The 17,954-nt window shown below is 43.6% G+C and overlaps 1 long non-coding RNA gene and 1 pseudogene across 2 annotated transcripts; both read left to right on the top strand.

The window, feature by feature from the left end:
• The first annotated feature begins 3,795 nt into the window (after positions 1-3,795).
• LOC310757498 lies at positions 3,796-5,087 on the top strand. Its single transcript, XR_014545270.1, has 2 exons — positions 3,796-4,321; positions 4,638-5,087. It is a non-coding gene; the product is annotated as an uncharacterized lncRNA (long non-coding RNA).
• Positions 5,088-7,576: 2,489 nt separating this feature from the next.
• LOC310757324 (vomeronasal type-2 receptor 26-like) lies at positions 7,577-17,684 on the top strand (annotated as a pseudogene). Its single transcript, XR_014552325.1, has 5 exons — positions 7,577-7,935; positions 9,801-10,610; positions 12,765-12,977; positions 14,618-14,737; positions 16,642-17,684. The product of XR_014552325.1 is annotated as a vomeronasal type-2 receptor 26-like (transcript).
• The last annotated feature ends 270 nt before the right edge of the window (positions 17,685-17,954 follow it).

Here is a 17,954-nt window from a genome sequence, read left to right as displayed (position 1 = left end):
CATTTCCATACTCTCCCTCGTGTAGAGCAACTCTCTGTTGGAATACGCCGGAGGGGTCCACGCAGCCCGTGAGATGAAACAAACCTCTCCGGGTGTCTTCCTGAAGTTGTGCAGCTCCAGGACGTCCATAAATCATCACTCCCGGCACGCTCCAGCAACACATGGCAGATACCTATGTGCACGCACACTCAGCAGAGATCAGCAGAAACAAAGTGGAGATTGGTGTGCTCATTCTAAGTTTTTATTAAGCAGTATATACAGGGACGCGAGCAGCGCTGTGGGTTAAACCACAGAGCCTAGGGCCTGCCGATCAGAAGGTTGGCAATTCGAATCCCCATGACGAGGTGAGCTCCCGTTGCTCGGTCCCTGCTCCTGCCAACCTAGCAGTTCAAAAGCACATCAAATGCAAGTAGATACATAGGTACCGCTCTGGCGGGAAGGTAAACGGCGTTTCTGTGCGCTGCTCTGGTTCGCCAGAAGCGGCTTAGTCATGCTGGCCACATGACCCAGAAGCTGTACTCCAGCTCCCTCGGCCAATAAAGGGAGATGAGCGCCACAACCCCAGAGTCGTCCGCGACTGGACCTAATGGTCAGGAGTCCCTTTACCTTTATATACAGGACAAAGTGGTCATGGAGTTCTCTCACTTCAGCTCCGAGAAAGAACAAAAAGTAAAAAGTACAAAAACACAACAGAGCGGAAGAGATAAGGCTAGCTTCCGTTCTCAGGCTTTCCGAGACTAGAAAGTAAACACAGACATGTGATGTAACAATCACACATCCAGCAACAGAGGAGTGGAATGCTAACTCTCTCCTCTGTCAATTACGCAAGGCACTATCTTTTTGAAGTTTAAATAACAAATAACTTTTACTCAGCATACTTGCACTTGTTAGATTAAGTGTACAAGGCAGACTTATGCTGCTAATACATATTACGTAGATTTGAATCTAGGAAAAAGCTGTTACAGCCTGACTAACTCTGAGGCAGAACACAGCACAACAGAACAGGCCTAGTGCTCAGATGCTCTAACATGGAGGCTTTCAACCTTTTTGGGTCCACAGTTCCCTTGACCAACTACATTCTTTCTGTGGCACCCCTGTTGGGGCTCAGGGGCCCAGTTGGATCACCCTTTACCTGCAGAGTTGGCAGGCTCTCACCCTTTTTTGAACACTGTCCCTTGTAAGGTGTTCCCTCAGCCTACTCTCCTTGAGAGTTCTCCGGGCGGCCGCTGCTGCCGCCCCTGGTCTCTGAGCTGCCCCCTGCTGCCCCAAAGACAGGTACCTCCTCACACTGCTCCACAGGGGCCTGGAACTTGTCTGTCCATTCCCAAGAGCAGGGGCTGGCGGACTGGCTGGCTGGACTCCCTCACCCCCTTGCTTGCTTACTCCAAGGCCACCTCAGCTCCTGGCACCCAGCACCCCCTGGCCAGCCCCAGAGGCACCATTCGCCAGCGGAGCTTGTAGCCACGGCTGCTGCAACGAACAGTTGTGCAAGCCTGTGGGGAGGCAGAGACACAAGAGGGCATCAGAGGAGGGAGAGAAGGAAAGAGGGACAGAGGGGGACTTCCGGGTTGGCGCCTCCAGTAATGGCGGAATTCCTCTGATCGGGAGGAATTTGCCTCGTGGAAATTCGGGTCTGGCCGCCACGGCGAAGGCGGAGACCCACTAAAAATCACAGGCGGGTGAAGCCTGTGAACGTGGGATTCGGCTGGTACCTTTTGCGCCTCCCCTACTCGCGGGGAAACCCGGTTTCGGGGATCCGGAGCGATGTGGGGTGAGTGGCGCGGTGCTTCGAATTGATTGCTTCTTCCACGGAGCGAAGCCGCATAGCTGTTGCCGGAGAGCGCTGACTTTTTCCTGTGGACAATTTGATCTTAAAGCAACTACCCGTGAGTAGAGTGGAGAATTGGATTTTTAAACGTCTTAATTTGGTGTCGAAACGGGGAGGTCCAAAACAGGAAGTCCACCTTCCCCTTTTGTAAATAGATTGAAGCAAAGAGGATGCAAGTTGAAGTCGCGGAAAGTCTACTGTAAAGGACTAAACTTCCATCGGTAAAAAATACTAAACCCCCCTTGGTGGCAGGAGAAGAGGGGGGCAAGTTTTGGACTGAATATACCTGCAGGAGAGAGCGAACAGAGTTAAAATACCGCCGCTCCGATCCTGGAAACGGGCTGCCAGCAGGATTGACGTGCTTTAGAATGCTCATTGACTGTGATTAGAACGTTCACTGACAGCTAGTTAAATAAGAGAAAGACATTGTTTCCATTGTCTCCATCTGCGTTTAAAAAGGAGTAAAAGTAACTGAAAATTGAAACTAATTTTATTGTTTGAACTGTGTCTAAAAGGACCAATACAAATAGAAACTGTTTCCTTCTAGAGGAAGCCTTTGAAACTGTTATAAGAGCTGAGCTGGGGGAATTTCCAGCTGCAAGATAAAAAGCTGTGAGATTCTGGGACTGACCTTGAATCGGTTAAGAATGTCGACAGAAGAGGCCTTAGCGGTTGCATTAAGTAAGATAAACGACTCACTGGAACAGCTTAACAAGAAGGTGGATGTGGTAACTACCAAAATCAATAATTTGGGACAAAAAGTGAACATTAATACAGAAACCATTCAGAAATTGATACAGGAATCTACTTTGACATGGCAAACTGCGGAGAAGGCTAGGGAGAAAGTTGTTGTTGTTGAACCTAAAGTAACACAACTGAAGAGAGAGAGAGTCCCAGCCTTATGGATGCAACTTGATGATCATAAGTTGATGCCTTCTATGATTGAATTTAAAGAAAATCAGATTTCGAGGATCAGAGCTCTACCTGAACTGGAGAAGGAAAGTTTGATAGATCCCCTCACACAGGAACTTGCTGATTTTTGGGACCTGGACTTGGGTCAAGAAGAGATTAAGATTGTGAGGGCCTTCAGACCTGGAAAAATTTTGAAAGACGTTCTGAAATATCTTTTGGATCTTAGTTTTAACTGCGGAGATTTGGTTGTCCTGTCGAGAAGGAATAAAATCATCTCTAGGTGGGAGTTCCCCTGAGATCTACTCTTCAGTCTCAAAGGAAGGAAAATAAAAATAAGATCAGTAGAAGACAAAGTAAAGTGCATGTATAAATACGAAGAAGACTTGCAGAAGGGACTTGGAAAAGACTTAAGAGCTTTGGACAGAAGATTACCAGGTTGATGGACTATATGGAATTGGCGGAAATGACTGGCAGAATCCGAGACCAGGGAGAAGAGACGGTGGAAGAAGATTGGAAAAAGTTTAAAGACTATTTATGGAAATATTGTAAAATTAATGAGTGTTAGAAAAATGTTGGAATGAAGCTATATGGCTTTAGTAGAAATGTTAGAAGGAATTAAGTACAAGTAGATTATTGGAGTATTAAAGGGAAAATGAGGTTAAAATATGTTAAGACAACTATATGACAGAAAATAGAGGAAGATGGAAAGGAATTGCTGAAACTATTAATAGAAGTGGAATACAAAAAGGGAGGTGTGAGGAGGTCGTTGAAACAAGTGAATGTAAGATATGATATTGAAATGGTATGATGTGTGTTCTAAATTGTTTTTGCTTTGTCTTGCTTAGCTTATTGTGTTAGTGTTGTGTATTGTTTATACATTGTATTGTATTGTTCTTTCTTTTTTTTCCCCCTTCCTTTTTTCCTTTTTGTAATCTTCAAAAGTAATAAATATTATTATTATTCTTTTTTAAAAAAGGAAAGAGGGACAGAGGCCAGGGTTGCCTGCGGCACCCATGACCATCATTCAAGGCACCACAGGGTTCCACAGCACACTGGTTGAAAACCACTGCTCTAACACAGAAGAAGAAGAAGAAGAAGAAGAAGAAGAAGAAGAAGAGGAGGAGGAGGAGGAGGAGGAGGAGGAGGAGTTTGGATTTGATATCCCGCTTTATCAATACCCTAAGGAGTCTCAAAGCGGCTAACATTCTCCTTTCCCTTCCTCCCCCACAACAAACACTCTGTGAGGTGAGTGGGGCTGAGAGACTTCAAAGAAGTGTGACTAGCCCAAGGTCACCCAGCAGCTGCATGTGGAGGAGCGGAGACGCAAACCCGGTTCCCCAGATTACGAGTCCACCGCTCTTAACCACTACACTACACTGGCTGTGCAGTTCATAACTTCCATAACTGTACCAACTGACATAACTGCCTCTGGCAGAAGGTGTATGGCATCACAGAATTATATATTGGAATTCTATAGCCCATAGAAACCAACACCTAGGGGCTGAGGTCTCTTCAGCCCCCAATAAAATATTTGGGGGGGGCCTGGGCTCCCCAAAATTAATGGGCATTGCCATTCAAATGGTGTGTGTGTGTGATATAATATGATCAGTTATGTGGGGTGGGGCTTACCTGGGCCTCTCCAATATTTTATTCAAGTTTGCATCCCTGCTATAGCCCTTGAGAGTATTAACCCTTTACTTAGCATTTAGCATTTTGGATGAGATAGATGATAGATAGATGGATAGATAGATAGATAGATGATAGATAGATGATAGAATTAAATTTTCTGTTTCACATTTTAAAGTACTCATTTTTACATCCTTAAGATATCAATGACTTCCCTTCTTCTCTTTCCATGGTTTATTTTACATATCATAAATCCCTGCATATTTTACAGAAACTATACCAATCTCTGCCAAGAAAACTCCATGGACAAAGACAACAGGCATATAAAAGTTATAACGCTGGAAGCTCAAATACTTTGGCCACCTCATGAGAAGAGAAGACTCCCTGGAAAAGACCCTGATGTTGGGAAAGATGGAGGGCACAAGGAGAAGGGGATGACAGAGGACGAGATGGTTGGATAGTGTTCTCGAAGCTACCAGCATGAGTTTGACCAAACTGCGGGAGGCAGTGGAAGACAGAAGTGCCTGGTGTGCTCTGGTCCATGGGGTCACGAAGAGTCGGACACGACTAAACGACTAAACAACAACATACCAATCGGTTTTTCATTATTGCATCCATCATAACTTGTTTACACTGTTGAATTTATCTTAATGCTGCCAGTGTTTTCAGCTGTACAGTTATTTCCCATATATTCAATAAACGTTTCCCCATCTTCTCTAAACGTACGTTCTTCTTGTTCTCTTATACTATATGTTAAGCCTGCAAGCTGCGCATATTCTGTCAGCTTAAGTTGCCATTCTTCTTTGGTTGGACATTTTGGATGCTTTCATCCCACGTATAAGGTTGGCATGACCTTTAATAACATTAGCTTGGGCCTGCTCCCCATGCTGTTCTTAAATGGTATAGTGATGCATTGCATCAGCAGGTTGGCTCTTCTAGCCAGGTAGGGCATAACTTATGTTATGTTAAGTGCTGGGCAGGAATTAAAAGAGACATGGAGATGTGGAGCAAATTAAAAATATCATTTTGGGGCCGTATATCGGCGGTTAAATTAAACATTTTGCCAAAGATGCTTTTCTTGTTTCAGACTATACCGGTTATTGGGAAAACAGGCTGCATTGACAGCTGGCAGAAAGAAATATCTAAATTCATTTGGTCAGGGAGAAGACCAAGAATAAAACATAAGGTCTTAATAGATATTAAGGAAAGGGGAGGCTTTGGTCTCCCCGATTTAAAATTATACTGTGAGGCTGCCTGCTTCTCGTGGATGAGGGACTGGTACCTTCTAAGCAATACAGATGTACTAGATACAGAATATACAATGGGATAGACAGGAAGTCCAAAGTGTTGGTACATATATGATCTTGGAATAGTTTTTTGTCCTTGTTTTTTCTTTCTTTAGGTATATAAACTTTCTATATAAACTTTGTATACATGCTGAAAATTATATTATAATAAGCCTTGTGATGTAATATGATAATGTTTACCGATGTAACATAAGAACGTTAATAAATAAATAAAACTCAAAAAAAAAGAAGCAATGGTTGAGCGACCCGGCATGGACAATAATAGAAGCGTAATAACTCCTCACTCCTCAAATCTTCGTAAAGAGTGCAACCCAGAAGCACATGAGCCACTGACTCAATACTGCCATCTCCACATGGACATAACCGTTTTTCCAGTGGAATTGATTGGCTTTCCATAGGTATCGGAATGAGCACTGTGGGCAGCCATTGGACTGCATTGGCCTTTGGACTAAGCCAGTCATAGGATATTTCTTAAGTTCATGTCAAGCAAAGTTCAGGCAATACTAACTGCCCCTCCCGACTGAAGAACTTTGGAGCTGCCTCTGTGATTTCTCACAAACATGTTTTTCTCCAGCTTTTCACTTGCCCCTCGAGTCATGCAAAGACTACAGGAAGCTGCAGAGGTGACTCTTAATCCCTTTATAATTATCAAAACCAGGGTGAATTATCAAAATCCCTCACCAAAGCTCAAAAGGTATTTTTTGGCAATTACCTAAACATCAGAATCAAGGTCAGCATGAGATTATTGGTTACACTTGTGCACAGAATATATCCCATATCAGAAACAGATTTATACCAAGAGTTCGGGCAGGTAAAAGATTGGGGGGGGGATACCTGCTTGGCGTTTAATGCCTCTGAAATCATGGCTGAACACCACCCACGTTGATAAAGTCACTGCAGCTTTGATCATACAAGAGTTTTTCATTTCTTCTGATAAACTGGCACTGAAGAAGAGAGGAGATCAGGAGGCCAAACCAGAATGACCTCCCTGCTACTTCTGTTGCTGCTTCTGCTGCTAATACCCCATCGAGTCTGTGGACAAAGTGCCCTGAAGACAAAATGCCCCTTGAATATGATCAGGGAAGAAAATGAAGCCCTCAATTACTACCGGCCTGGACACTTCCTCATTAGTGGGATCGTATCACCTCAAAACTTTATCAAGCAACAGCCATACATCTTTTCCCAGTCCCCCTTATCCAAGTTTGATGGGTAAGTAATTCTTGGGCAATCACTCATAGCCAAGTAAGATTGTCTTCCATGAACAAGGTCTTAACGGTGTGTCCGTAAGTGACTGTGGAGGCCAATTCTGAAGCCACACGTCCTTCCACACTGGGGACATAGGTTTCTGACTGGGGGTTGATCACGGTGAGGGTTTGCCAAACGTGCCTTCCTCTTAGCACGTTTCTCCCTTTCGTCCTGAGTTTAAAAGGCTTCAAAGTCCATGACACCTTTGGTAAAGCCTGTTCTCCAATAAGCAGGTGGCTGTTATACTTCTTCACCTGCACTCCTAAATACTCAAGAAATAACTGGTTTCACTTGCAAAGGGAAGACTCAAAGAAAGGGCACAAGAGGTCCTTCTGATCTCCTTTGGTTTCTTTCACTGAAGGTCTGTACTGCCCATAACTAGATTTTGATTTACAGCAAAATACTAAATTTGTCTACTGAAAAGTAAGTCCCATTCATTCAATAGTGTTTCCTGTTAGCTAAATGGGGTTGCAGCCTTTTCACCCTTCCAGCGTGAAGACTGAGCTCTGCTTTTCCACAAAGTGACATTTCTACAGCCCTGACAACTGAAGTAACTGCAGTATTTCATATTCAAATTTTGTACTTTGAACTGCAGTGGAACAGACATCTCCCCATTGTTATTCTATAACGGACACCCAGATTATTATTTGGGGTTCAAACAATGTTTGTTTTTAATAAATGGTGCAAAACATTTTGACGCTTCTTAATTGTTTGCTATTTTGCAGCTTGTCATCTATGTACTACTGGCACATTTTGTCCTTCTTGTTCACAGTCCAGGAAATCAACCAGGATCCCAGGCTCTTACCCAACATCACCTTGGGCTATAACCTCTACGAAAACTATTTCGACGCACGGAGGACTTCCCATGCCATGCTCAAACTGCTTGCAGGCGGAGAAAGCAATATTCCAAACTACAAATGTGGGAAACAGAATAAACTCCTGGCAATTCTTGAAGGAAGCAATTCTATAATCTCGATAGAGATTTCAACCATGTCAGGCATCTACAAAATCCCACAGGTATGAAGGTGGGGTATGGGTGGACAGAGGAGAACTTCAGCTGCATAAAATTCCAGTTTTTCTCCCAAGGAGTGAAGGGCATCAGAAAGTATGAAAATCCTGAGGCTTTCTTCAATTCCCAGCCTCCATCAACCTAGTACCCTCCAGATGGTTCAAATTAAAACTCCTAGCATCACCAGCCAACACAGTTAATTAGTAATCATTTTGGTTAATAAATATTATTATAGACTGGGGGGGGTGCATAAACTCTATAAATTAATAAAATCCAAGGATTTTGATTATTTGGGATGTGAAGGGAGAAATACAAGCTACAGAGGATTTTCTGGACTAGCCTATGCAAAACGGCCTGACTAAGCTAGGGATGCTGGTGGTGCTGTGGTCTAAGCCACTGAGCCTAGGGCTTGCTGATCGGAAGGTTGGCAGTTCGAATCCCCGTGACGGGGTGAGCTCCCGTTGTTGGGTCCCAGCTCCTGCCCACCTAGCAGTTCAAAAGCACATCAAAATGCAAGTATATCCATCTGGGATCCATCTTATATTTCTCTTCTTTATTCATTTTATGTACAATCTTTACAACAGAAGACTTCACATCCAAGATAAAACAATATATAACAAAACCTTGAGTCTCATATTTTCATTTGTACTGATTCTTCTCAGATTCCCTTATCTTACTATTCCTTAATATTTGTCTTCTTCTTTTGGTTCCTTATCCTTAATCTCTTAATCTCCCATATATATCTTTAACAATTTTTCAATTAATGCCCTCACCTCCCTCCCCCTAAACCCGTTGCTTCCCTTCACCCATGTGCGATCTTCTTTACATACTGTTGTTGTTTTTTGTTGTGTTAACAGCTGTTTATATTTGTTGTTCCATATTTGTTTTAATATCATCCTATAACCTTGCGCCCTTTAAGCTGTTGCATATTAATTTTAGGCTCCGAAGCCAACTCTTTTCATGTAATCCTTTACGCATTCCCACTCTTTATAAAAAAATTATTAGAACAGCCTCTGATTGATGCTGTTAACTTTGCCATCTCCACAAATTCACAAATTTTAGCTCGCCATTCTAGTAATTCTGGAATTTTGGTCTGGGATCCATCTTTGGGCAGGCTGACCGCAGAGGTGTGGACCGCAGAGCTGCCTGGGAGAGATGCCTTGGGCCCTCTTGAAATGTAATGCTGTAAGATCTGGACTCGCTCCATGCAGACTGAAGGTGTAAATAGGTGAATGAACCATATTTCTTAAAGCTATGACAGTCTCTGCCATGTCTTAATTGTCCGAAGGAACTCAGACCCGGGGTGAGTGCCTGGAACCCCATGGGCTCTTGCTACTGGTCAGCAGAGACAGGGGGAGGCACCCAACTTTTGTAACAATTTTATTGATTGATTGATTGATTGATTGATTGAATTTATATACCGCCCTATACCTGGAGTCTCAGGGCGGTTCACAGAATAAAATCAAGATGTATAACCACAAAATACCTAATAAAAATAAAAACAACAGTCCAATAGCCCGCCCCGCTGACAAAAAAACCCACACATTTTTAAAAGGGCATAGGATGTAACTAGGATCAACCAAAGGCCTAGTTAAAAATGAACATTTTTGCCTGGCGCCTAAAGGTGTACAATGAAGGTGCCAGGCAAACTTCCCTGGGGAGAGCATTCCACAGATGGGGAGCCACTGCAGAGAAGGTCCTGTTCTCGTGTTGCCACCCTCTGAACCTCTTGAAGGGCCTCAGAAGATGGGCCTCAGAAGATGATCTCATGGTCTGGGTAGGTTCAGATGGACAGAGGCAGTCCTTGAGGTATTGCGGTCTATTCCTTATCCTGAAAACAAAGCAAAACATTAATTCTTACTTTCCTCACCAGATCAGTTATGGCTCTGTTGCTCATCTTCTTGATGATAAAACCCAGTTCCCTTTTGTATATCGGATCGTCCCCAAAGAAGAAAATCAGTATCTTGGGGTTGTGAAGTTGCTCCTGCATTTTGGATGGACGTGGATTGGTCTCATTGCTCCAGACAATGAGAATGGTGAAAGGTTCTTGAGAGCCTTCACAGCTCTTACGACCAGTAACGGAATTTGCATTGCCTTATCAAAAAGAGTGCATGAAAATAATCCACTTCAAATCCTCGGCCCGAGTGAACCATTTGCCATTTGGAGACAATTCACTGTAATCGTTTACTACGAAACCACCCAAATGGGATGGATGCCAGTTAAGGCACTACAAGGAACACTTGAGAAAGAAATTGGGGCAAAAGTCTGGATCACTGCAGGTTCTCAGGACATCAACTTCAATTTGTCTTTCGATCTTGATTTCTTCCAGTACATCCATGGTTCTTTGTCCTTTTTAATGAAACCCCCACAAAGGACCAAACATCACTGCTATAAGCCACGTTCCTATCTCCTTGGGCTGTTTTGGCAGAATGCATACCATTGCTCATATTCAAAGCACGCGCTGGCCAAAAAAGGTCAGACAAGATGCACAGAGAAGGATAAACTGGAGACCTTGCCTAAAGAGGAGCGGGAGAGAGCCCTGTCTCAAGACAGCTACAGCACTTACCTCAATGTCCAAGTTGTGGCACACGCCTTAAATTCTATGTACTTATCTAGATCAAAGTGGATGTTGACGGTGGGTGGAGGAGAAAGGTTGGAACATCGAAGGCTGAAGCCATGGCAGGTATTCACTTGTGCATTTGCAAACTGTAATCCATTCTCCCAGCTATGGAATAATTGTCAGATAAAAAGTGTGCCCATTGTGGAGGAAATCCAATTAGTGAGTCTCGTGGTGGAGGTCAGCCCATTCTCCTTCTCCTTCTCCTTCTCCTTCTCCTTCTCCTTCTCCTTCTCCTTCTCCTTCTCCTTCTCCTCCTCCTCCTCCTCCTCCTCCTCCTCCTCCTCCTCCTCCTCCTCCTTCTCCTTCTTCTTCTTCTTCTTCTGCTGTGATCCCTCGTAGCCGAGTAAGATTGTCTTCTATAAACCCAGTATTAAAAGTGTAAGTGACTGTGGAGGCCAATTGTGAATGCACACATCCTTCCACAGTGAAGCTATAGGTTTCCGGGCGGGAGTTGATCATGGTGAGGGTTTGCCAAGTGTGCCTTCCTCTTAGCATGTTTCTCCCTTTTCTCCTGAGTTCAAGCGTCTTCAAAGCCCATGACACCTTTGGTAAAGGCTGTTCTCAAGTTGGAGCACTCGTGGGCCAGTGTTTCCCAGTTGTCTGTCTTTATACTACATTTTTTAATATTTGCCTTGAGAGAGTCTTTGAACCTCTTTTGTTGACCACCAGCATTACGCTTTCCATTTTTAAGTTAGAAATAGAGTAGTTGCTTTGGAAGACAATACACTGGTACCTCGGGTTAAGAACTTAATTCGTTCTGGAGGTCTGTTCTTAACCTGAAACTGTTCTTAACCTGAAGCACCACTTTAGCTTATGGGGCATCATTGCCTCCGCACCACCGCCGCATGATTTCTGTTCTCATTCTGAAGCAAAGTTCTTAACCCGAGGTACTATTTCTGGGTTAGCGGAGTCTGTAACCTGAAGCGTCTGTAAGCCGAGGTACCACTGTAATCAGGCATCCGCACAACATGACCAGTCGAACGAAGTTGATGTTGAAGAATCATTGCTTCAACACGGGTCTATGCTTCTTCCAGTACACTGGCATTAGTTCACCTGTCTTCCCAGGTGATGTGTAAAATTTTTCGGAGACACCGTTGATGGAATCTTTCGAGGAGTTGGCAATGGCGTTTATATCAGAAGGCTCCCCCATATCTAGTGGTTCCTCCCTGGTTCCCTTAGAGAGATCCAGCTTTCCTAACCAAAGCTGGATGCTCCTCATCCCCTCGCATCTCTGCTGGACATTGAAGTTGCCCACCAATAATTAAACACCTGGAACACAGGTTGAGCAGCCACAAACGTCTCCTGGTCAGAGTCTTCCCCACTATGGTGAGATGCAATGTGTTTTTATTCATTTACCTATATGGATTTATATTTAAGTATTCATATACAGCTCCTTTAGAGACATCACCTTGCCAACAAAGGTCAGTATAGTTAAAGCCATGGTTTTCCCAGTAGTGATGTATAGAAGTGAGAGCTGGACCATAAAGAAGGCTGATCGCCAAAGAATTGATGCTTTTGAATTATGGTGCTGGAGGAGACTCTTGAGAGTCCCATGGACTGCAAGAAGATCAAACCTCTCCATTCTTAAGGAAATCAGTGCTCACTGGAAGGGCAGATCCTGAAGCTGAGGCTCCAATTCTTTGGCCACCTCATGAGAAGAGAAGACTCCCTGGAAAAGACCCTGATGCTGGGAAAGATGGAGGGCACAAGGAGAAGGGGATGACAGAGGACGAGATGGTTGGACAGTGTTCTCGAAGCTACCAGCATGAGTTTGACCAAACTGTGGGAGGCAGTGGAAGACCGGAGTGCCTGGCATCCTCTGGTCCATGGGGTCACAAAGAGTCACACACGACTAAACGACAACAACATACAGCTCCTTGTGAAAAGACCACAGGGATGTTTATAATGTAAGGAAACAACAAGATAGCACACAAAAAAAAGCTCTTTTAAACTGCCACTCTTCCTTGATGGGCACCATATTCGTTCTCTACTTTTGTGCCAATAAGATTCTAGCCGCAGTAGTAGCATATAATAATTTTTTGTTTGTTTGTGTTTTAGGGACTTTCATTGTTACCATTCGCAAAAGGAATGCCTTGGGTTTTGCGGGGAAGGTTTTTTCAAATATCTTTTTTAATTCATTGTCAATTACTTCCCAGAATTCCCTGATTGCTTTACAAGACCACCTCATGTAGTTTCATGCTTTCTCTGTCATTCCAGCTCCACCCTTTCTTAAGGGCCATCCAGTTTCCAAATACTTCCATGGGCAGTCTGCGTTTGGATGAGAACAGGCAGCTGCCAGCCAACTATGATATTGAGAACTGGGTAATGCTTCCCAATAAATCTCGTGTTAGAGTGAAAATTGGGAGTATAGAGAGAAAGGCATTCACCATTAACCCGGAAGACATTGTGTGGCCCCAAAGCTTTAACAAGGTACAGAACACTTTATTCTACGTGTCATCAGTTATGGGCTAATAACGTGCTTAATAACTCACATAGTATTTCCGTTGCAATCCTTTGCACGTTTAAGGTAAAGGTAAAGGGACCCCTGACCATTAGGTCCAGTCGCGACCGACTCTGGGGTTGCGGCGCTCATCTCGCTTTACTGGCCGAGGGAGCTTCTGGGTCATGTGGCCAGCATGACTAAGCCGCTTCTGGAGAACCAGAGCAGCACACGGAAACGCCGTTTACCTTCCCGCTGGAGCGGTACCTATGTATCTTCTTGCACTTTGACGTGCTTTCGAACTGCTAGGTTGGCAGGAGCAGGGACCGAGCAACAGGAGTTCACCCCGTCACGGGGATTCGAACCGCCAACCTTCTGATCGGCATGTCCTAGGCTCTGTGGTTTAACCCACAGCGCCACCCGCGTCCCTCTTTGCACGTTTACCAGGGAGTAAATCCCCTTCAATACAATGCAGGAGTTGGAACATTAATAATAATAATAATAATAATAATAATAATAATAATAATAATGTGTTCTCAAAGCTACCAGCATGAGTTTGACCAAACTGCGGGAGGCAGTGGAAGACAGAAGTGCCTGGCATGCTCTGGTCCAGGGGGTCACGAAGAGTCGGACACGACTAAATGACTAAACAACAACAAAAACAACAACAACAACAATAATAATTCAGGAGACATTTTTTAAGTTAGCGTCTCCAGTTGTTGTTATGGTTGGCCGCGGGTGGTGCTGTGGTCTAAACCACTGAGCCTCTTGAGCTTGCCAATGGGAAAGTTGGCCGTTCGAATCCCCGTGACAGAGTGATCTCCCATTGCACTGTCCCAGATCCTGCCAACCTATCAGTTTGAAAGCACACCAGTGCAAGTAGATAAATAGGTACTGCAGTGGTGGGAAGGTAAACAGTGTTTCTGTGTGCTGCTCTGGTTTCGCCAGAAGCGGCTTAGTCATGCTGGCCACGTGACCTGGAAAAACTGTCTGCGGACAAACGCCAGCTCCCTTGGCCTGTAAAGCGAGATGAGCACCACTCCCCGTAGTCAAATTTGACTGGACTTAACCATCCAGGGGTCCTTTGCCATTTTTTTAAGTTCTGGTTGGTTGTTGCAATAAACAACTATTTTACTTTTAAAAGGCAACTGAAAGCAGCCCTGTTTAGGGAAGTTTTTAATGTCTGGTGCTGTATTGTTTTTAATATTTGGTTGGAAGCCGCCCAGAGTGGCTGGGGAAACCCAGCCAGATGGGCAGGGTAAAAATAATAAAGTATTATTATTATTATTATTATCATTATTATTATTATTACTCTTCAGCAGTGTGTTTTGTTGTTGTTTGTAATTACTTTCCTTCTAGGACTGTTATTATGCTATTGTATTTTTTGCAGTGCATTTTGAGTTTTCTAATGTATATAAAAGAGGAATATAAATGTCAAACAAACAAGAAAACACACCAAAGAGGTTTTCTCATCACGATTTCCTTCCTGCATCAAATTTGCTTCTCGGGCAGGTGGGGGTGTTCCCAGTCAGTGGAACTAGAGATTCTGTTGGGTCCTATAAACGGATTCCATTGTCACAAATACTCCTAACAATTTACATTTGGTGCTCCTTCTTCTCCTTATGGCTAGACCGTGCCAGGTGTACAGAAAGCTGCCGTCCCGGCTATGCCAAGGTGCTTCAAGAAGGAGAACCATTTTGCTGCTATGCTTGCGCTCTGTGTGTGGAAGGGACCATCTCGGCTCAGGAAGGTGGGTGGTTCAAACAGAGAGCACATTCCTCGGGAGAGGATAAGTAGGCCGACGATTCACTCAGACACACTTTCTGTGAAGATTCCAAAGACATATTTTCCAGGGAGTTGAAAGAAATGGCATTATCTAGGGGATAAGGGTTCATCAATAAAGACCTGGTTATGTTTAGAATGATACCGCATAGGGAAATGTTCCCTGATACCAAGAAGAGGGATTCTATGAAATGCAGATAGAGAGAATTGATAAGAATAATGATCTGTTAAGAACTGGATGGAAGCGTACAACAGACGAGCCTTCTTGTGTTTTGGCTCATTTTCCTCTCTCTTTTTTCTTTTTTCTTTTTTCCCCCTTCCTCCTCCTTCTTCTTTCCTTTTTCTTTTTTCATTTTTCTTTCCCATAATGGCTTATGTTCTGTGCCATGTATTTTGATATTTTTGTAGTTTTTTCCATTATTATTATTATTAAGGATTTTTCTTTTGTAATTCTGGTTGTTTATATTTATCTGTATTTGTTTAAAGCAAAATAAAAAGTATAAAAAAGAAAGAAAGAAAGGGCACTGAAGATGCGATCTCTGTGCTACAGAAAGAGGGAGAGGCAGAGGGCTGATCCTGCACTGCCCACAATGCCTTATTTTAGCTATTTTAAACTGATTCATGAACCCCACCAAAAAGCAAGCAAGCAAATGAATTCATATATATTAACAAAAAGTAACTGACAAACGGGAAGTAGTAAATATTTAAAACAGCGAAAGCATTATAAGGGAGAAAATAAATTCTGTGAAAGTGATTATAATGTAACAGATGAAAAATTACAACAGGGCTACCATGAGCACTACATGGAAGAAACATAAAATGATTTTGTCTTAAGAAATCATACATTAGAAGTATTGGTGGAGAAAGGAAAAATATAGGTAAATAAAAAGAATTTACTAGATGCCAAAATCCAGGTTTGGGGAAAGTATTCTTTGGTGAGAGAATCCCAGTGGAGACTTAAAATATGCAGCAAAGTAAAACGTGGTAATAGAGGACCTTTAAAATATGCCCTTCTGGGTTCCTTCCAAAATTTCCCACTTCCCCCAGCACAGCTAAGACCATGCGTTTGGTAAGTTAAAAATTATTTACTTACAAATGCTTCAAAGGTCAGATTCATGAGCTTTTACATACAGCATTCAGACAGCACAGGCAGCAAAACTTAGGCTTGCTCCAAAGTGGTGGATGTTCCTAAATTATTTGTATAGGAACACAAGGATGGCTTTTAAAAAAACAACACCATGCAGTGAGCTTGGAGCAACAAGCTCAGATCTCTTTACATGCTGGAGTTCACATAGTAGACTGAAGGAAACAATAGACTTGCCTTCCTCCCAATGTGAGGGAGAGCGACGTAGCAAAGCCTAGCAGGACAGCTTAATCTATGGCATTAACCCCTTCATGCATCAATTGGACTTAAGCATTTTGGTTAAATCCAAACTGGTTATCCTACCAAAAAAAAAAGTTCAAAATTAGATAGCAATTCTTCTTCTAACCAATTCCCTCCAATCCAGCTAACAGAAACATTGCTGGAGTTATAGAATAAATACATAAATGTAAAGAGGCACACCTTCAGCATCTGGCATAAGCTGTACAACAAAGAGGCCAGACATATCTCTTAGGGGAGGTCACTGCCTCTCAGCTTTACCTATAGTGTTCTTCGCAGTTCTGAAGTGAGAAAAACCTTGTGCACCACCTTTGTCTCCACAAAGGAAAGGCAAGATTCAAGGGTAAACATTAAAAGAGAAAATAACAGATCAACTGTTGCCCCTCCCTACCACACCTTCTTGTTTCCTGACCACTCCTGCATCAATGTTATTTTTCCAAGTCTATTGGAATACAGATGGTTACGGATGCCTATCTTTCTCTCTTCCTCAGATGCAAACCATTGTACCCTGTGTCCAGAGGATCAATATCCAAACAAAGGCCAAGATCAATGTGTCCCAAAGATCATCACCTTTCTGGCTTATGAAGAACATTTGGGGATTATCTTGGCTTCCATCTCCCTTCTCTTGTCTTTAGCCACAGGCGTTGTGTTAGGAATCTTCATTAAATACCAAGAAACTCCCATAGTCAAGGCCAACAACCGGGCCCTCTCCAACATCCTCCTCATCTGCCTCCTGCTTTCCTTTTTGTCCTCCTTCCTCTTCATCGGCCAGCCAAGGAAGGTGACCTGCCTTCTCCGACAAATGGTCTTCAGCATCATCTTCTCAACTGCCATTTCTTCTCTTTTGGCAAAAACTATCACTGTGGTTCTGGCCTTCCTGGCCACAAAGCCAGGGAACAGAGTGGGGAAATTGCTGGGGAAGAATCTGGCCAACTCCACTGTCATTTCCTGCTCCAGTGTCCAAGTTGTCATCTGCACCATCTGGCTGGGAATCTCTCCCCCATTCCCAGACTCTGACAAGCATTCCCAGGCTGGAGAGATCACCCTGCAATGCAATGAAGGGTCTGTTGCCATGTTTTATGCTGCCCTGGGTTACATGGGCTTCCTGGCTGCCCTCTGCTTCACGGTGACTTTCCTAGCCAGGAAGCTGCCTGGGGCCTTCAATGAAGCCAAGCTGATCACCTTCAGCATGCTGGTCTTCTGCAGCGTTTGGTTGTCCTTTGTGCCCACCTACCTGAGCACGAAGGGGAAATACATGGTGGCCGTGCAGGTCTTCTCTATCTTGGCCTCCAGTGCTGGGCTTCTGGGCTGCATCTTCATTCCCAAGTGCTACATTATTGTACTGAGGCCTGATCTGAACACAAAGGAACATCTAAAGACAAAAACTGAAGATGGCATCTGATTCTTAAATATCCTTTTAAATTTTGAAAATGGATCTCCAGCAAAATAGTTATGTGGAGATGGGTGCTTAAATGTGAATCTCTCTTCCATCCCTATAAATCATGAATGGTGAAAATGTATTCATAGTGAATTTGTGTCAGGGACTGGATGCAGAGGAATGGTGGAGGAACAAGCTGGAGAACCCCCAAGGGAAGAAGGCTCAGAACCTGGGGATTGATGGTGGGACAACAATGAACGATTGAGGGGAGAAGACTGGGAGGAGGAGGTGTAAGAACCTGAAGAAGTAACAAGGCTTAGTGAACTGAGAGAGTTGGTAGCAGAGAGAAATCTAGAAGCATAAGCTGAAACAGGAGAGAAGTGAGGCCAAGAGGCGGAGATGAGTCAGGCTGGTGAAGAGTCACGG

Source organism: Podarcis filfolensis, assembly GCF_964270895.1.
Source record: "Podarcis filfolensis genome assembly, chromosome: 2".
NCBI classification, from domain to species: domain Eukaryota; kingdom Metazoa; phylum Chordata; class Lepidosauria; order Squamata; family Lacertidae; genus Podarcis; species Podarcis filfolensis.
The sequence above is the reverse complement of the archived record's forward strand: the minus strand, read 5'-3'. Positions and strand labels throughout refer to the sequence as shown.